Genomic DNA, 22,445 nt, shown 5'->3' on the forward strand with positions numbered 1-22,445 from the left:
TTTGCACATGAACAATTTTGTTCTGCTCTAAACTCGTATATTATACGCACCCCCTACTTAAAAAAAAATCGGCAGGTAAAAAAGTGCGTATTATATTCGTAGATTTACGGTTATAGAAAATTAATTTGCATAAATGTAGGTATTGTACATTTATTTAAAGTTCACACAATATACCTCTATTGGCATTATTGTAGTCAGAGATATTTGTTAAATATCAAGATACGACTGTTTTGCGCTTAAAATCTTGTAATGTTTGATTATATTTTTTATGCAAAAAGGTCGTATCTGAAAATCAGATCAGATTTTTTCTGTTCATATGTCTTAATATGACGACTTTTATTTGGAATAGTTGAAATATGTGTTTATTGAAATCTTTTGTTTTAATGATGGAAGAAAATACTACATTTTATATGTATTTGAATTCAAGTTGGATTGCCTGGGGGACATGACATTTATTGTATTGTGCTTGTTTTTTAATCAATAACTTTAAAGTATTATCAGTTTATTTGAAAAAAAATGTAATTACTTAAACCTTTAGGGTTAAGACATACCAGAAACAGAAAAATGATCATAAATCAGTGACTGGGAGTCTGTACAGAATTATTAAGTAGAAGACCAATACAAAAAAAGAAAAAAGTTATCATCATATCTTTACATCTTTCTTAAATCATTTAATATTTGTTTTGTAATTATTATAATTAAACAGAGTTAAAGTCAAAACAAGTTTATCATATCAGCTTATTTTAATAAAAAAATAATGAACTTTGTTATTATAAGCAGGCCTAGAACACTCTTTTTGAATTCAAATACAAACTATTCAAATATAATTCTCTACCTTTTGAGCATCATTATTATAATTGTCTCAGTCTGACATTCTACGCACTGCTACCTGTGTCATCATCTGACCAGCTTCAAACTAGTACCATTGTCTCAGTCGGACATGCTATGTACTGGTACAATTGTCTCAGTTTGACATGATACATACTGGTACCATTGTCTCTGTTTGACATTCTATATACTGTACTATTGCCACAATCTGACATGCTACATACTGGTATAATTGTCACCATCTGACATGCTACATACTGGAATAATTGTCACAGTCTGATATGCTAGGTACTGGTACCTTTGTCACAGTCTGACATGCCACGTAGTGGTACCATTGTCACAGTCTGACATGCTATGTACTGGTATCATTGTCACTGTCTGACATGCCACATAGTGGTACCATTGTCACTGTCTAACATAATACATACAGGTACCATTGTCACAGTCTGACATGCCACATAATTGTATAATTGTCACCATCTGACATGCTACATACTGGAATAATTGTAACAGTCTGATATGCTAGGTACTGGTACCTTTGTCACAGTCTGACATGCCACGTAGTGGTACCATTGTCACAGTCTAACATAATACATACAGGTACCATTGTCACAGTCTGACATGCTACGTACTGGTATCATTGTCACTGTCTGACATGCCACATAGTGGTACCATTGTCACTGTCTAACATAATACATACAGGTACCATTGTCACAGTCTGACATGCCACATAATTGTATAATTGTAACAGTCTGACATGCTACATACTGGTACCATTGTCACAGTCTGACATGCCACATACTTGTATAATTGTAATAGTCTGACATGCTACATACTGGTACCATTGTCACAGTCTGACATGCTACATACTGGTATAATTGTCACCATCTGACATGCTACATAATGAAATAATTGTAACAGTCTGACATGCTAGGTACTGGTACCATTGTCAGAGTCTGACATGCCACATACTGGTACCATTGTCACAGTCTGACATGCCACATACTGGTACCATTGTCACAGTCTGACATGCTACGTACTGGTATCATTGTCACAGTCTGACATGCCATGTAGTGGTACCATTGTCACAGTCTAACATAATACATACCGGTACCATTGTCACAGTCTGACATAATACATACCGGTACCATTGTCACAGTCTGACAAGGTACGTAGTGGTACCATTGTCATAGTCTGAGATTCCACATATTTGTATAATTGTAACAGTCTGACAGGCTACATACTGGTACCATTGTCACAGTCTGACATGCCACATACTTGTGTAATTGTTTGTCACAGTCTGACATGCTACATACTGGTACCATTGTCAAAGTCTCAGATGCTACGCACTGGTATAATTGTCACAGTCTCACATGCTACATACTGGTACCATTGTCACAGTCGCACATGCTACAAATTGGTTAAATTGTCATAGTCGCACATGCTACAAATTGGTTAAATTGTCACAGTCTGACATGTTACATACTGGTACCATTGTCACAGTCTCACATGTTTAATAACTTACTGGTACCATTGTCACAGTCTCACATGCTACGTACTGGTACAATTGTCACATTCTCACATGTTACATACTGGTAAAAATTGTCATAGTCTGACATGCTACATACTGGCACGATTGTCACAGTTTAACATAATACATACCGGTACCATTGTCACAGTCTGACATGCTACATACTGGTGCCATTGTTACAGCCCGACATGCCACATACTAGTATAATTGTCACAGTCTGACATGCTACATAGTGGTACCATTGTCACAGTCTGACATACTACCTACTGGTATAATTGTCACAGTCTGACAAGATACGTAGTGGTACTATTGTCACAGTCTCACCAGGGCTCAGCCTAGGTTCAAACTTGAGGGAGAAGTGACTTCTCCCTGAGCTGAAATAATGGAGAAGTGAGGCCACTAGAAGGAGAAGTGATATCTGTTCGGCGTTTAATAAAATCTTTGCTTGTTTTATACCCCTCATTACACCAAGCCTTAGTATCATCATCAATGACAAACAAATACTATTTTCAAATTCAATAAATCCTTACATATTAAGTCACATAAATCAATTCATACAAATAAAACTTGTGATTTCCATGTGCATCATAAAAATAAACAGTACTTTAATAATGCAATGACAATCCAAACCCTATTTACATCATAATGTATCAATACATGATAATAAGTCAGTGATTTTTTTCACCCAATTGGGAACAGGACGGGTACCAATGCCATTGGGAATTCTTCGCATCATGAAATCACCAAATTGTGGTAAAAACGAGTCTTAACAAAACACAATCTTAATGCATGGGACCAAAGACCTATAGATTACATATAGTATATCTATTACTGTTTATCCGAATTGTATACATATCCGAAATATGTACACTTGAGAATGCCTTACCTGTTTCATTTAATAATCCAAATTTTCCTTGTTGTTATCTGGTTTAACAAACCTTATTACATGTACATGTTTGTTAAATCCAGTTAATGCTTTCATCATTATTGAATCACCATTAGTCTACTTGATATTTGAATCACCAGCTTTGAATTGAACGCGGGTTTAATGTTACAATAAATCTGCCATGTGCAATGTCGAAGGTCATGAGTCGTGACGTAGCAATTTTATTCTACTCGGATAATTTATATCTAATGATTGTGTGTTTTCTCAATGTCTATTGTGTAGTATTAGGACTTGTTAGTATAAGAATGAACTGTGATTCCAGTTTATATAAGATGGGTGTTACTCGTAATTATCGGTGGATTAACAAACTGACAAAACTCACTGGACTTTTACAGTAGTAGATCTACGTAATTAATAGACCTTTGATCAATTTTGTTTTTCTTTAATAATTTTTCCGACTTTCTTTAACTGTGCCGTCTGCCAAAAACATGTAATTATCGAATGGTCAATCACACGGCCGTTAATCACGCGCGCCACCTCTTTTTTGCGATGCATTAATAAATGAGCCAATGCAACTTCCGAGGTGGCGCTCAGGCCCGGATGTTTTGAAATTTCATGGACAACTTTACAGGGTGATAATGTTTTATATGTTTGTACAACATATTTCGCAGTATTTTTAAAATCGGGCAATGTAGTGCGATTCAGCGAAGATTGAGTCGTCTAAAAATGTTCAGACACGTGCATTCTCAACCCATTTAAAAACGTGAGAACCTTTATAAGCTGTGGCATGGTGGAGTTTAAAAAGCATTCCGATGAGTTTTTCATGTGTGACGAGAAAATATCCACCAAATTAAATCGCCAACGGCATCAAACGATTGCGTACAACACACATTAGATGCTGCATGCACAAAAATATTGGCTTCTTGCCGACGTAGTAGATAATTTTGCAGTTTTCCAAAAGAGATGGAGCCAATGCTTAGGAGGTGGCGCTAATGATAGGAGGTGACGCCAATGCAGGATGTTATCAATTAACAGTCGTATCGAATTGACATTATCACATCACGTAGATTTGATGGATAATGATATGTGTTATATTAAATTTACTTTTCAACGAACATACGAAGGCCCAAATCTTTACAGAACATAAACACAATATGTAATAAATATAATGTGTTTTTTTAAATATATAAGTGATCAACTCAATTAAGAAGTCACCAACATGAATGAAAAATATTGTACGGTGTATACCAACAATTTGTAATACTCAATAAAACCAATAACTTAATATTATCAAAATAATTCATCGACATCAATATTTGTTTACAGTATGAAAGTTCACGAAATAAGTATAAGATAACACTTCTTCTTGAAACTATGATTTGTGGCCGTTAATCCAAATGCTTAATTTACTAAAAGACCAAGGTCAACAAATCTTAATTAGGCTCAGTTATGTTGTTTTTCCCAACTATTAACTCCAAAAAATGAAGATAGCTCGGTCTTTTTCCGTTAACATATTTGTATAAATCATGTTAAATGTTGTTATTTTACAAAGACGATCGTTTAAATCCATCAATACATCATTAGAAAACTACTTTTTCTAATTAAAACGCACGCGACTCAAATGTGCTGAAGTAGTCAACTTACAAAAATAATGTAAATTCTGTAAGCGTAATAGAAACCCAAAGATATATAGATTACGTAATGTATAGGTCTTTGAGAAACCATAGCATAAAATATTTCACTTCAAATTAGCTATAAATGTGCATTGGCGCCACCTCCTAATCTGAGCGCCACCTCCTTGGCATTGGCTCCATCTCTTTTTGACAAATGTAAATTTATCTATTAGATCGGCTAGAAGCCGACGTTTTTGTGCACGCACTAACTTTTACAGGTTCAAAGCAATCGTTTTATGTAATGAGCGATTTAATTGGCAGGGAATTTGCTCGTCACACAGGCAAAAGACATCAATTTGCATTTACGAATTCTACCATGCCACAACTTATAATGGTCCTCACGTTTCCAAATGGGTTGTGATTGAATGTTTCTGTACATTTTTAGATGAATTTATAATCGCTGAATCGCACTACATTGGTCGATTTGTTAAAATACTGCGAAATGTCTTGAAAATCATATTAAACCTAATCACCCTGTTAACTTATCCGTTAAATTTCAAAACATCCGGGCCTGAGCGCCACCTCGGAAGTTGCATTGGCTCATTTATTAATGCATCTCAAAAAAGAGGTGGCGCGCGTGATTAACGGCCGTGAATCAATTATCACGTAATCATTAGACAACTTACAGCACGCGTAAAGAGGTTGCGGGATATAAAATAAAGTCATTCACGTATGGATACGGTAGATAAAATTATGGAAATTAGCACTACAGTTTGCACAGGTGGGTTGTTAGTTTTCGTTTATATGGTTATGAATTAATGTCTGACAAAATAAATTGTACATCGACTGGATAATTAGTGTTTAACAGTTTTCAAATACGAAACAAGTAAACAGTAGAACATACTAGAATAAATCGTATTCATATTTACTGTTGGGAATGTGTTGCGCGTGTAAACTTTTTTGAGCGTAAATACATGTCTATAACGACGTCATTTCATCACTTAGGTAAACTATTGCATATGTATATACAATGCGCACGTTCTCATTGGTACCTATCGATGTTAATGTACCGCTTAACTCTGCGTGCAAGGCGTGTACTAATTGGGTTTGCAGAACAGAGAACTATCCAAACTGTCGGCGACATGACACTCGCTATGATCTTTTGATCTAAACCGTTATTGCTTGGAGTGCATGCCCATGTATGCTAGTTGCCTGGATAAGCTTTCACAGCAGTCGATCTTTTGCTGTGATAATAAACTGATAACATAACAAGCGTCATCGGTGACTTTATGCACATGTGCAAATAGAGAATTTTTAGATGAAAAAGTTGAGAGAAAAAAACGTCGATGTTGTAAAAAAAGAAGGCGAAGTCAACTTCTCCTTCATGTAATTTAAGGGCGACATTATTATGTTCCGGGCGAAGATGTCGCACACGTCGCCCTCACGGCCGAGCCCTGCTCACATGCTACATACTGGTATAATTGTAACAGTCTAATATTCTACGTACTGGTATACTTGTCACAGTCTGACATAGTACATATTGGTATAATTGTAACAGTCTGACATGCTACGTTCTGGTATCATCGTCACAGTCTGACATGCCATGTACTGGTACCATTATCACAGTCCCAGATACTAAGCACTTGTACCATGCATTGTCACCATTGGACATGCTACATACTGGTATAATTGTCACAGTCTGACATGCTACGTACTGGTATAATTGTCACAGTCTGACATGCTACTTACTGATTTAATAGTAAATTTCTGACATGCTATGCACTGGTATAATTGTCTCAGTCTGAACTGCTACTTACTAGAACTATTGTCACTGTCTGAACTGCTAGGTACTGGAACCATTGTCACAGTCTGACATGCTACGTTCTAGTACCATTGTCACAGTCTGACATGCTATCCACTTTTACCATTGTCACAGTCTAACATGCTACGTACTGGTATTATTGTCACCGTCTAACATAATACATACCGATACCATTTTCACAGTCTGACTTACTACATACTGGTACAATTGCAGCGATATTTTTCATTTCATATAAAGTACCGGAAAATGGCATTTTTCCAATTAGGAAAAAACTAAAAATTTCCCAATGGCTGTCAAAAAAATTCCCAAATGAAGAAAACTAAAAAAACAATGCAACTTTTAATTAGTTTTCCTATGCAGCTCTATGGCTTGAACCTAAGTTAATATAATATTGACAACTTGACAAAATTTAATTATCAATTTTAAGTATTTGGGAGCAAAAACATCAAAAACACTAATTTTCTCAATTTCTGGTTTTTTCTCGCACAATTTTCCGAATTGGGCTGGTACCGATACTTTTCCCAATGTGTTACAAAAATCACAGCATTGTCTCAGTCTGTATGTACTGGTACCATGGTCACAGTTTGACATGCTAGGTACTGGTACCATTACACTATAATGTTTATATTCATTTTCAGTGCAAAACGGTTGCAACTGCAGATATGACCGTTTTGCAATGAAAATAATTTCATTTTCAGATACGACCTTTTGCCAAATGACGACAGTTTTGCGCTAAGCCCACTATATCATCACAAACACACAGCATACTAAAACAAACTAGTGTTTTATCCAGGCCGTTTTAGCGTGGCGCGGCGCCACGCAGCTTTTTTGAAGCGCCTCGCTGCCCCTTTCAAAGCAAATCAGCGCCACGCTGCCCTTTTCAAAGGCCGCCGCCCTGTTTTCCACCGTGCGCGACTTTTTTGATAACATCTTAATTGCCTCTTAACCAAGCTTCTAAGCCAACTTTTATCAGCGAAGATTCGCGCGGTTGTGAATACGTCATGCGTGAATAACCATGTGTCAATATCAAACGATAATTTCAGTGGCTTTGTAACACCAATCGGTCCAGATACAATCGTGCACAGTTACATAGGAGACTTGATGAAAACCTCGATGTTATTCCCGTGGAAATTGTGCATTTCATGCATAATTATACGCCCGTCTATGACGGGACGTATTATGGTATACCCCGCGTCCGTCCGTCCGTCCGTCTGTTAATGTCGTACGCTACGTCAAATATCCTTTGACAGATTTTCTTCAAATTTTTACACAATCTTAATATTGATAAACCCTGATCCCCTTTCGTTTTTGACGGAATTCTGAATTGTCGTTCCAGAGTTATGGGACTTTGTTCGTCAAAATTTCGTGATTTCATTGAATGTCCTACTGTAGCTCAAATATCCTTCGATGGATTTTTTTCAAATTTCAACACAATCTTAATATTGATAAACCCTGATCCCCTTTCGTTTTTGACGGAATTCTGAATTGTCGTTCCAGAGTTATGGGACTTTGTTCGTCAAAATTTCAAAAAAAAAAAAAGGGTTATTTATTACCTTACTACTTCATTGGCGAACGACGGGCGTATCATGCGCTCATGGCGCAGCTGTTTATTCAGTTATATCAAAACATGTATTTTTACGCGTAATTAAATTAAAAAAAACACACCAGTTGTATCTGTAAAATATTGATTTGATTTTAATTTAATGCAAAACAGTTTTAAGTTAATAAAAATTAATTTAAAACAGGGCTTGCACTAAGCGGCGTACGGCCGTATATAACGCCCGATAATTGTTTCCATACACCGATTACAAAACCCCATGACGTCCACTGTACTTCCTGAAAATTGGCCATACGCCGAAAATAGCAACCCGTGACATATTAAAGCTGTCGATTAAAATAACGCTCCGCCTCCTATTCAATACAATTGGCGCAGGCTCATATTAAAGCTGTCGATTAAAATAACGCTCCGCCTCCTATCCAATACAATTTGCGCAGGCTCACAGTAGATGTGTGTTGATGAATTGTAGCAGACGACAATCTTAACACGTTTGCTGTTCACGGTTAGGCAGACCGCGCTTAATTGGAGCACGTGCTTGTTTATTGTCACGATGTTTTGATTACAATAACGTGTGAATGAAGGCAAAGAAGTTGATACCCCGTCTTGGACCCTGTTTGGCCAAAAGTTGTTAATTGTTGTAACAGTAGTAGGCCTGCACCATTGGTTCAATTAAGAACATTATGACCCGTTTGCAACTTGTCAAAATATGTTAATTGGCAAACACAGATATGAATTTTACAAAAATATTGAACTTGTACCACTTATCATTCGTGTTTAGAATGTCGCAACGTACGCTTTCCGATTTTGGCATTCCACTTTAGACGAAACGTAAATTAGAAATTGATGCAAATTGCTTTGTAAGCAAAACAAGTTTATATCGGAGACCAATTAACGTGTATTGAATTAACTGACAATGAACAAAAGACAGTACGGCGCCGTTCCTAGTTACACTTTTTGCGAAATAAAATGTACACAATACAACACGTGGTCATGAAAACAATGACATTACGCAGAACTTTCTGACTATTCAACAAAGTGTTAGTGTTTGTGAATCTCCATTTAAGATGCATATAAAGGATTTGTTTGTGCAATGTGTGTAACGTTTTAAATACAAATAATTGTTTAAGAGGGTAACTCATTTAACAGTATTCTAAGACTTCTTTGAAAAGCTATAGTTTGTATAAGATATATATCCTATGGCAGGGCCGTACCCAGGATTTTTTTACTGGGGGGGCCCAACCGGGGAGGGTTTGGGAGGGGTCCCCCCTCCCTATATATATACTTTTTTAATTTGGCACTTTGCAAAGTGAATTTTAATGCTTATAAAAAACGTATTTTGTGATATGAATTAATGGAATATAACAAGTAAATCAGCACAGTTCGGAAGTCCCAAGCTTTAAACATTGGTGTGACTTCACAACAATATTAAAAGCTTTAGATTTCCGAAACTTACAGGTTTAAACTGACGATTATCCACATCAACTCTCGTATTGCTTCCACCATTTTTTTCACAAATCAATAACATCAAAGGGTTTTTTTAATCTGATTTTTTTGGTAAGACCTTGCCATTTTTGAGGGAAAAAATGCGCGAAACGCATAATTTTTGGGGGAAATAATGAATGTCTTAAATAATCAATTTTACATAGTTTACTGTTTTCAAACAAATTCAAGGAAAGAGATAATTTAATTATACAGTATTTTTCTACACTGGATCAGGTTAACTTATATAATGAGATCGATTTGTTGTTTCAATTTTCATTATTTACGAATGAGCCATTAATACCGGTAGGTTGATATTACTCAATTATCGGTACTCAATTATATTAAATACTGAATTCTGCCAAATTGTTATCTATTGCTCGGCAAATTTATGAATCTGTTTTTCTTTTAAACAAACATGTTAACTATCTCATCGTAGTCTTTTTCAGTGATTTCCTTTCAAAAATTATAAATACTAAGTTTAATACCTTTGTCAGTGTTTTTGTTCCGGTTCAAATGCAGGGCCCTATTCTCAATGCAAAAAGTATATATTGGGACCTAAAAACTCCCAATAAAATGTTTCAATTTTTTTTTAAACTTTTAGAATGGAAAAATACGTCTAGGGCCTTCTCAAAGAAGGAAAATAACTTGCGTCGGCAATTATCAGACCATAGTCTACGAACTCCTGTAGCAGTTGCTTCCATTCGCTGCACGTATCAAAATGCATGTTATATCAACTATCCATAGATGAAGCATTCATGATCACATTGGGGGACTGATCGGGGATGTGTGTACAAGGCGATAAGAAAACATTGCCTAGAGGCTTATCTTGATTGGCGAGCGTTAATCCCCTTGTTTATCAGGGACAATAAAACATAGCAGCTCTTTTGTTTTGAGGGAAAGTGTACAGTGGGCCCTTGCACGAGAGAAAAAATTGCAGTGGGCCGATTATTAAAAAAAATCATAGTTCGACAGCCAGCTGGGGGGGCCCGGGCCCCTGGGCCCATGGCCTGGGTACGGGCCTGTATGGTGTTTAATATTGTTTTTTTTTACTACATGAAAATATAAAACACATAATAAAATATACATTCTGGATTTTGTTGGTTTAATTATTCAACAATAAATCTCAAAACTATACATACAATGTTTGTGTGTAACAAAGCTTGTTATTAAGTCACTATACAGATATATGTGTGCCCTTTTTATGGATGTCGCGCGCTAAAGTGCCCTTTTTTGAAATTTTGCACCACGCCCTTTTTCCTTCCTGTATAAAACACTACAAACACACAGCATAGTCCATCACAAACACACAGCATACCATCACAAACAAACAGCATACTTTGGCAAGCACACAGCATATTATTATAGGCACACATCATCGATCTCTTGCACGACGGTCACATTACATTCACCTCTGTGTTGGGCTCAGAACGGACTATTGTTTTGAAAGCGTCTCATTCATGTCATGATCATTCCAAGCGTTCATCATTGAGGTTACAGTATACTAAACAATCTCTTGCACGACAGTTACATTGCATTAACTGCATTAAAGAAAACCATCTCATACCATGATATCTTATATCAGTCTTAATTAATTATTATAAAATTGATATGTTTTTTTATGTTAAGAAACCAACATACATAAAAACGTCGAAGCAATGCCTAACGTCACTCAATAAAAAATATGTACAATTGTTTACATTTGTGAAGTGCGTGGAATGATTACATCTGTGTAAATGGGCAATAAAATAGTTTCAAAGAGCTGCATGAAAACTCACAAGTTTTTGCACGATTTATCGTACATTTAAAAGTCATTTTTCTTAATTAAATGCATGCGATCTTAAATATCCACTCAAATATACATTGTATGCGTTTGTTCAGTTTTAGCTATTTGGTAGACAAAATGGTGTGCTGAGCCTTATGCAGAATTGTATGTGAGAGCAAGGAACGACAACTCTGCGTGGAGATTGACACATCATATGATTTAAAAGTGAGGATTTTGGTTTTAGTGATTAATAGTCTTGAATACTGATAATACAAAAAAATTGAATTTTAATGTGGAAAATTGTTGAAAAAAGTCAACTGTTGATTCTAACTTGAATCAATCATATTTTTGTTTCATGAATATAGAGTAGTATAATTTGTGTTCATTATGTTATTGATTTTGTTGTTATTCTTGGATAAAAATGTAAATAAACAAGCACATTTGTTAAATTGATATCACACTTGCTTGCAACGCCAAATTCTATAAACAACTACTGCTTTAGATTCATACATTGATACACTTAAATAAAGGTTCAATGAAATCCAAAAAGCAGTTGAAATACCAATATAAACATGTATTTGTATATGTAAAAAGTGGCCATAACTCCATTATTGACCAATTGTTTGAGTGACAATTTCACCTTTTCCATCCTCTTATCAATATGTACAGTTTGAATGAAATCTGCACAAGCAGTTCCAAGATTTCGCTCCAAACACAAAATCAGGTTTTTTTTCCACTTTTTGGAAAGATAGCCCATGGCTTTGGAATTGGGAATTTTATCCGCATTTTCATGAAATTGGGAAAATAAATTCATTCAAATTAAAAGAAAAAAAATCATATAATACTTTGTTAGATGTAATTGAATTAAAATTGAGATAAAATACACATAAGACTTCTTTCAAAAAAAAAATAAAAAAAATAAAAATATATTTTTTTTTTGGCAATTGGGAATTTTTTGCCACATTTTGGGAAAAAAGTATACTTTTTGGGATTGGGAACATAGCCGAATTTCGGCTATAAAATCAGGCAAAAAAAAACCCTGAAAATTGTGCTTATTTTCAAGTAAAAAAATGCCATTACTCTGTTATGTGCAAATAGATTGCAACAGCATTTGACGCACATCATGATGCATGCCAAATGGCATTGTAAACAATCTGTTAATAACGGAGTTATGGCCCTTTGTATCTTGAAAAAATGCTTTTTTTGTGTGTCCAGAGCCATATCTTGGAAGTGCTTTGACGGATTTCATTGAAACTTGGTATGGGTATGTATATCAATAAGAGGATGATGCACGATGATGCATTGTAAATCATCTAATAATAAGGGAGTTAAGGCTCTTTGTATCTTGAAAAAATGCTTTTTTAGTGTCAAATATAACACTTTTGTGTCCAGAAGCATATTGGCGGGGATATAAATTCAACTAATTTGCTTGTTAAATGTTCAATCTTATTGAAACTTGGTCCAGAATGTTCATCTTGTCATTATAAAGGCTATGTCTGAATTAGAGTCAATTGTGGTCAAAATCTAGTTCACCTAGTAATGTCTTCAACAATTGGTGTCCATTAATTTAAATCTTATTTAATTGAGCTATTCAAACATTTGGAAAAAAAAACACTCAACACAATACGATTTGGAACATTTTTTAGCTCGACTATTATATATGAAATATATATAGTGGAGCTATCCTACTCACCCCGGCATCGGCGTTGTCGTTGGCGTTTGCGTTGGCGTTTGCGTTGGCGTTTGCGTGGGCGTACAAATGTTAAAGTTTGCGTATTACCCAAATACTTTCAATGTCCCTTGACATATTGCTTTCATATTTTGCACTTCTTTACCAACATGACCCCAACCTATAAACAAGAGCAGACAACTCTATCAAGCACTTTGTAATGATTATGGCCCCTTTTCTACTTAGAATATGCAGCAAATGTTAAAGTTTGCATTCTACCCCAAATATTTTCATTGTCCTTTGACATATTGCTTTCATATGTTGCATACTTGTTTACCAACATGACCGCAACCTATAAACAAGAGCAGACAACTGTATCAAGCATTTTGACAGAATTATGGTCGATTTTATACTTAGATAATTGAACATTTTGCTTAAATTGCCATAACTTCTTTATTTATGATCAGATTTTATTAATACTTTGACAAAACAACACTTACCTGAATACCACAATGGATACCACCCAAACAATACCCCACGCCCCAACCCAGAATCCCTGCCCCCCCACCCCCCCCACCCCCCCCATCCCCCCACCCCCCCACCCCCCCACCCCAAACATTTTTTTTTCCTTTTTTTATTTTTGAAAGATCATCTAATTAATGACCCCACCCCACATTATATCCCCCTTCTCTCACCCCCCCTACCCCCCCCCCCCCCCCCCCAATTTTTTTTTTCCTTTTTTTATTTTTGAAAGATTGTCTAATAATGAATGACCACACCCCACATTATACCCCCCTCTCAACCCCCCCTACCCCCCCAAAAAAATTTTTTTTTTCCTTTTTTTTTTTTGAAATATTGTCTAATAAATTATTGAATATGAACCATTTCCCCATGATGGCTTACGTTATAATGTCAAGCACTCGAATAGTCGAGCGCGCTGTCCTCTGACAGCTCTTGTTTTATTCTATGATTCATGATTTCAAATGATTCATGATTTTTGTTTGTAATGTTTGTAATACATGTAATACGCGGTTGCGAAAAAATCGTGCTGGGAAAAGAGGGGTGACACTTGGTAGTCACTTGCAGGAGGTGGGCCTTGTTTGGCATATGCCAATTAACAAGTCTGTTATTTCAGGTGATAGTAACTGTCCCTTATTATTTTATGTCATTGACACGTTCTTTGTTATGATTAGCAGATAAGTGGGACTGAATAACCGTTTACGAGTTATAAAAAAACCAAAGGTATGGGTTTTTATGTATATGTACAAAAATAGTAGATGCAGTTAAAACCAAACAACCAAACACAAATCAATATGTTCTTTATTAATTTGTAATAAAAGCGCAGAATATATTTCAGTCAGGTGTTGATCACACATCGTCATATTTTAATTGCGTTTAATAGTATTGTCTTTAATCCGGATTCGCCGCTTGTTGGCTGTATAATCGGCAACACCCCTGAAAAACACAATACACACAATGGGTAATAAAGTTGTTAACAATTAGCGCTAATCAACACTATTCTACCTAAACGAAGTCGACGCATTCGATACAGCCTTATTGCATTCGTGTTTTACAGGAAATGTCAGTTGTCAGTACACTGTATAATGTACACCCCTTTGTGTCAAAACCGGATTTAACTTGAGTGTGAATAGTAGACTGTTCCATGTTCTTTGTATCAATACCATCCGGGTATCTGTACTATAAGTATACCAGTCTACAAACAAGGTGCGCGCTTCCGCATATGGGTATGCTGACGTTCAAAACATTGACCTACGCTTTAGTGTTCACGCCGTCGAACGCATTTAGCAATATAACTCGTTTTTTTTTCACTATTTCTTTACTTGCAAAAAATCTTTTTTTACTCGCATTTTGCGAGTGTGCGAGTGCTAATTTCGAGCCCTGTGTATATGCGTGGATTACGCTGGATTTAAATGCCTCATGCCTAAGGTAATTCAGTCTTATTTGTTTCAAATATGTGACATGATTGTTCGTTAGGATCTTGAATTCGTCCATCGGTCAAAGGACGAAAAAGACGAAAATTAATGTCTGACGAATAATAATGGTTTCACAGTAATAAAGAATATAAATAGATACAGGTATGAATTTTTGCAAAAGCCTGCTTATCTTTTAGGTGCACTTTTTTGCCCTAACAGTAGGTCTACTTAGTACGTAGAGAACAAAATGGATTTCTTTACAAATAATTTTACTTACAAAAATCAGATGCATTATTTCATTTATTTTTGTTTTTGTATATTCACAGTTGATGTATGGAAGACAGATTGATCAGCCAGTGAAAGATGTTCTGTGGGTATTGAGAATAAATGGAATTCTAGCAAGACACAGGACATCTAGTTACCTCGATTCCTGTCCATGTGGAAGTGAGTGTAGTTGTTATAGTTTCTATTGAGCAGCAGAATTAATAATTGAATTGAAATCAGAACCTGGAAATCTACTGACAAGGTCCAAATTGTCAAGGTGACACTGACTGGTTGGAATAGTTGTCTAGAGAGTAATGGTAACAGAACTTAAGCAAGACACTAGACATGTACGTACCTCCATCATGTCTTTGTGGAAGTGACTTAAGTTGGAATAGTTGTTTAGTGAGCAGCAGGAATTGAACTCAAGTCAGCCACTGGACCTGTACTGACCTCCAACTTGTTGAGGTGGAATTGACTGCGGCTGGGATAGTTGTCAAGTCAAGAATTACAAGCCAAGTCTTGTCAGGTAAGTTTAACTATATTTCAATAACAGCCACAGCCTCAGTGGCATGCAGCTGAATCACAGATTGCGTGCTGAACTGTGGTTTAAGTTCTAAGGTATGGGATATTGTGATAAGTCATTGTCTGCTGTCAAATGTGTGTTGCCTGTCATTTCAAGTACCACTTTTGGCTCTTGACAGCTTCCTTTAAAGGCTCTATAAAGGTGAAGATCCGTAATTATTTACCGATTTTTAAATATTTTTTTCATATTTAAGCCCCCCTTCGAAGAAGAGGGGGTATATTGCTTTGCTCATGTCAGTCGGTCGGTCTGTCGGTCGGTCTGTCGGTCCGTCCACCAGGTGGTTGTCAGATGATAACTCAAGAACGCTTGGGCCTAGGATCATGAAACTTGATAGGTAGATTGATCATGACTTGCAGATGACCCCTATTGATTTTCAGGTCACTAGGTCAAAGGTCAAGGTCACCGTGATCCCAAATAGTAAAATGGTTTCCGGATGATAACTCAAGAACGCTTATGCCTAGGATCATGAAACTTCATAGGTACATTGATCATGACTCGCAAATGACTTCCATTGATTTTCAGGTCACTAGGTCAAAGGTCAAGGTCACGGTGACCCAAAATAGTAAAATGGTTTCCGGATGATAACTCAAGAACTCTTATGGCTAGGATCATGAAGCTTCATAGGTACATTGATCATGACTGGCAGATGACCCCTATTGATTTTCAGGTCACTAGGTCAAAGGTCAAGGTCACGGTGATCCGAAATAGTGAAATGGTTTCCGGATGATAACTGAAAAACGCTTATGCCTATGATCATGAAACTTCAAAGGTACATAAATCATGACTGGCAGATAACCCCTATTGATTTTCAGGTCACTAGTTCAAAGGTCAAGGTCATGGTGACCTGAAATAGTAAAATGGCTTCCTGATGATAACTCAAGAACGCTTATGGCTAGGATCATGAAACTTCAAAGGTACATAAATCATGACTGGCAGATAACCCCTATTGATTTTCAGGTCACTAGTTCAAAGGTCAAGGTCATGGTGACCTGAAATAGTAAAATGGCTTCCTGATGATAACTCAAGAACGCTTATGGCTAGGATCATGAAACTTCATAGGTACAATGATCATGACTCGAAGATGACCCCTATTGATTTTCAGGTCACTAGGTCAAAGGTCAAGGTCACTGTGACAAAAAACATATTCACACAATGGCTGTCACTACGACTGAGAGCCCATATGGGGGGCATGCATGTTTTACAAACAGCCCTTGTTTATTATGCCCCCCTTCGAAGAAGAGGGGGTATATTGCTTTGCTCATGTCGGTCGGTCGGTCGGTCGGTAGGTCGGTCGGTCGGTCCGTCCACCAGGTGGTTGTCGTATGATAACTCAAGAACGCTTGGGGCTAGAATCATGAAACTTTATAGGTACATTGATCATGACTCGCAGATGACCCCTATTGATTTTGAGGTCACTAGGTCAAAGGTCAAGGTCACGGTGACCGGAAATAGTAAAATGGTTTCCGGATGATAACTCAAGAACGCATACGCTTAGGATCATGAAACTTCATGGGTAGATTGATCATGACTCGCAGATGACCCCTATTGATTTTGAGGTCACTAGGTTTAAGGTCAAGGTCACAGTGACCCGAAATATTAAAATGGTTTCCGGATGATAACTCAAGAACGCATACACCTAGGATCATGAAACTTCATGGGTAGATTGATCATGACTCGCAGATGACCCCTATTAATTTTGAGGTCACTAGGTCAAAGGTCAAGGTCACGGTGACCCGAAATAGTAAAATGGTTTCTGGATGATAACTCAAGAACGCATACGCCTACTAGGATAATGAAACTTCATGGGTAGATTGATCATGACTTGCAGATGACCCCTATTGTTTTTGAGGTCACTAGGTCAAAGGTCAAGGTCACGGTGACCTGAAATAGTAAAATGGTTTTCGGATGATAACTCAAGAACGCATACGCCTAGGATCATGAAACTTCATAGGTAGATTGATCATGACTCGCAGATGACCCCTATTGATTTTGAGGTCACAAGGTCAAAGGTCAAGGTCACAGTGACCCGAAAAAGTAAAATGATTTTCGGATGATAACTCAAGAACGCTTTTGCCTAGGATCATGACACTTCATAGGTACATTGATCGTGACTCGCAGATGACCCCTATTGATTTTCAGGTCACTAGGTCAAAGGTCAAGGTCACAGTGACAAAAATCGTACTCACACAATGGCTGCCACTACAATGGACAGCCCATATGGGGGGCATGCATGTTTTACAAACAGCCCTTGTTTATAAAGGTTATCAAAAAACAATATATATATGCTATTGGACATTACAATAAAAAATGAGCAATACAACTTGTTTTGAGCTAAAAATAAAGTGTCCTCCAAGTCAATTGTGTTTACAAACAATCCGTTTATTTACATCGCTATTTACTCGGAAAAGAGAAAGTGAAAGTGACTCAGGTCACCAAAAATATAACAATGATTTTTAACGTTTTCGGGTATCACCCACAAAGTAGGTCTCTTCTAAATGGTTAAAACGTTTGTAGTGATCTAATAAATTACTTATTGCTGGTTAAAAATTGTTTAAAATATAATTAAAATTGAATTTTCTTTCGGCTATTTTTAGCATATGTCATCGCTCTGAGGCTACACATCACGTTAGTTGTAAAAATGTAAACATTTCTTCCAATTATGAAATGGGTTTATCTTCCATAATTCTTGACAACGTTGTACCTAAGCTGTTTTATTAGCAGTTTTTATGCAAGAGTAACTGAAATCCAGTAAAAATCAGACCAGTTGATATGCATAATAATTGGATTTGTCACCTTTATGGAGCCTTTAAACCACAGGAAAATATGTACATGTCTTTGCAGTCTTTTCCCAATAGAGAAGAAATCCATATTTGATACTGTGTGTTGGAAATTTGTGTTGAACATTGAAGTTTAAGACAATTATTTATTAATTCCAGATAAAAGCAAGTTGTTCTAAGCAATTCATTATCAAGCCTGTTATTTATCACCAGTATTAATGTGGTCAAATTATTTTGAATGAGTATTTCATAAATTCCATATATTTACCTCAAACATCATGACTTTAGTTCATGTCTAAAAGTATATTCAGTATGAATTTCAGTTTAATAAAGACATTAAGAACTTCTACAATTCCATGAAGTGAAATTAAGTAATAATTTCTGGAAAAACAGACAAGTTTGGTAAAAAATTTAATTTTGAGTTATCTCCCTTGGACTGGCATTACTCGTATATGTCACTCCATTATCAAATGTAGCATGATCCAACAAGGGAGGTCACATTTGGGTTGTTTACCAAAAGTGGTTCTTTATTACGTCACTTTACATGAGACTAACTAACTTTAAGAGCTCTTTTCTAGTTGGATTAAACAGTCTGAAATCACCCACTCTAGAAAGTCGAAACACTTATCTGACAAAAATTGTAAACCAAAAAGATTGGAATATTAGTTTTCACGGTCATAGACGGTGTTCCTGATTGAAATCAACGTGCTATTGCTTAAAAATCATTTATTTATTGGTATACACAAGAAATGTCATTATGTGGTAGAATATTTGCAGAAAAAATAATTTTGAAAACATTTTGTGTCTGTCAACATTTTCCGATTGGTTTCGGAAGTTGCCGATAGTATTTATATACACTGTATTGATAGACATAGGCCAAAGGACAGAATATCCTTCATATTTCAAGTGTGTCTGCCTTGATATTGTCACTTTATTAAATGAGAAGCAAAATCATACATGTATCAACCCGTTGTAGTCAGTAACATTAAAATATTTGGGTGCAGTCATTTGTTTTTTGTAAACCGCGACATGCTGTTTTTCGGTAATTTTCGTAACCATTGGACATTTCACATCACAAGTTTTCGTATAAATGCGTATGTTTTCCTTCAAATATTCTACAACTTTCTTGGTGTATGCGAATACGTTAATGATTTAAAAGTAATATTACCTTGATTTTGGTCAGGAAGTCTTTATATAATTGCTTAAAAAGACGCCACAAATTTAGTGCATACAATATTTGAACCCCCAGGCCCTACATATTTCATGTTATTCTTTTTTCGATAGTTCCATAAATTCCTATAACTTCGACCACCCACTTATTTTGGACATTATGTCACATTCATGTATCTGATAAATCTTGAGTTATTTCTTTGTATTTAAAAATGCTATCACATAATTTATTTTTTTGTTAACAAAATATTAATATTATATATAGTTTGGAAAAAAGGCATTTGTTTAAGATTTAGTTAAATTTGCTACACGTAAAATAAAATGCCAATAATTTTTAGAATATTCACTTTAAATCAGTACGTTTTTATGTCCCCCACTATAGTAGTGGGGGACATATTGTTTTTGCTCTGTCTGTTGGTCTGTTGGTCTGTATGCGCCAACTTTAACATTTTGCAATAACTTTTGTTATATTGAAGATAGGAACTTCATATTTGGCATGCATGTGTATCTCATGAAGTTGCACATTTTGAGTGGTGAAAGTTTAAGGTCAAGGTCATCCTTCAAGGTCACGGGTCAAATATATGTGGCCAAAATCGCTCACGGCTAAAACACGGTATTGGTGCTCATAAGGGAATTTTCATGTTATATGCATGAAAAAGAAAAAGTAAACACGATAAGAACCAATATTTAAGATTGGTAAGCCTGGCATATACCTCTCTTACTTTCCTGAAAATTTCAAGAGATTTGTGTTACCCATTCTTGAGATATGCATGGAAACAAGCTCTAAAAATGGCCATTTTTGAGCGTTATGCAGTCTCACTTGAAAAAAGCTTGAATATAAAATAGAGAATTCTCGAAATATCATACTGAAATTGTGCATTTATTGGTCTGGTTTTATTCAGAATTCTATCCTGCAAATGTTGCTTCTTGAATTAAAGAAATCGGTAAAATATTATGGATTTTATAAGCAAAATACCGTCAGTAGAAGTTTTGTTTCAACACTGAAATTCAAACACTAATCTCATGTTATATGCCAACATTGTGTACAAAATGATATTAATTATAACTTTTATTGACATCTAGAACTTGACTGTATATTATAATAAGTAGTTAAACCATTTAAATCATATTTCTAGCAAAGATATTCGAATGAGAGCTTGTTCTTTGTCAAACTTTCCATTTCTAAATTTTGTTGTGTCTGTAACCTTTACAAGTTTATATGGCAATAATTTTGTTGTTTCATTATGGAAAAGTATAAATCATACATTTGCTCATGTGTATCCATGTGATGTCCAAGTTGGCCAAAATTGGTGGTGCTGTATTGTACCATTAAAAAACAGCAACTCAATAAAAAAAGTTACAGACACTACAAAAATGTGTAAAAAATGAAGGAAAAAATCCCTGTTCTATTTCTCATAAATATTTTGTTTTACTCATGAGAAACTTCCATCTTTTATGTTGGAATGTAACATCATTCATTGTGCAATAGATTAATGTGCAAAAAAAGGTAAAGCTAGACCTCTTGGGATGAAATATTGTAAGCATTCTTGTGGAATTATTTTATGAACAATTTATTTAGGAACAATTTAACCTGATTTTTATGTCCCCCACTATAGTAGTGGGGGACATATTGTTTTTGCCCTGTCTGTTGTTTTGTCTGTTGGTCTGTCTGTTGGTCTGTCTGTTTGCGCCAACTTTAACATTTTGCAATAACTTTTGCTATTTTGAAGATAGCAACTTCATATTTGGCATGCATGTGTATCTCATGGAGCTGCACATTTTGAGTGGTGAAAGGTCAAGGTCAAGGTCATCCTTCAAGGTCAGAGGTCAAATATATGTGGCCAAAATCACTCATTTTATGAATACTTTTTTAATATTGAAAATAGCAACTTGATATTTGGCATGCATGTGTATCTCATGGAGCTGCACATTTTGAGTGGTGAAAGGTCAAGGTCAAGGTCATCCTTCAAGGTCAGAGGTCAAATATATGTGGCCCAAATCGCTTATTTTATGAATACTTTTGCAATATTGAAGATAGCAACTTGATATTTGGCATGCATGTGCATCTCATGGAGCTGCACATTTTAAGTGGTGAAAGGTCAAGGTCATCCTTCAAGGTCAGAGGTCAAATAGATGTGGCCCAAATCGCTTATTTTATGAATACTTTTGCAATATTGAAGATAGCAACTTGATATTTGGCATGCATGTGTATCTCATGCAGCTGCACATTTTGAGTGGTGAAAGGTCAAGGTCAAGGTCATCCTTCACAAGGTCAAGGTCATCCTACAAGGTCAAACATCATATAGGGGGACATTGTGTTTCACAAACACATCTTGTCTTTTTCTAAAATGATTTATCTAAATATGTCTGTGTTCTTTACGATGATACAACCCTTTAATTATGGAGAGAAGACAAGAGCAAACCTCTTGTAATGACTCAGGTATGTATCTACCATTTTGATTATGCTACGCTAAAATTCATAGTGTCTGTAACCACTAACTTCCTTCTGTAAGCCTTAAACCTTTTTTGTTATATGTGAGTAAAATGAAACAAAATTGCATTTTTT

The 22,445-nt window shown here is 35.8% G+C and overlaps 1 long non-coding RNA gene across 1 annotated transcript in view; it reads left to right on the top strand.

Annotated features, from left to right (window-relative positions):
- The window catches only part of LOC127876019 (uncharacterized), a 116,980-nt gene extending 94,764 nt beyond the window's left edge, over positions 1 to 22,216 (top strand). The window contains exons 2-3 of the long non-coding RNA XR_008047603.1: positions 21,680 to 21,977; positions 22,124 to 22,216. This is a non-coding gene — a long non-coding RNA (uncharacterized LOC127876019). The remainder of the gene's footprint in view (positions 1 to 21,679; positions 21,978 to 22,123) is intronic.
- Positions 22,217 to 22,445: the final 229 nt, after the last annotated feature.

This window comes from Dreissena polymorpha, chromosome 1 (assembly GCF_020536995.1).
Source record: "Dreissena polymorpha isolate Duluth1 chromosome 1, UMN_Dpol_1.0, whole genome shotgun sequence".
NCBI lineage: Eukaryota > Metazoa > Mollusca > Bivalvia > Myida > Dreissenidae > Dreissena > Dreissena polymorpha.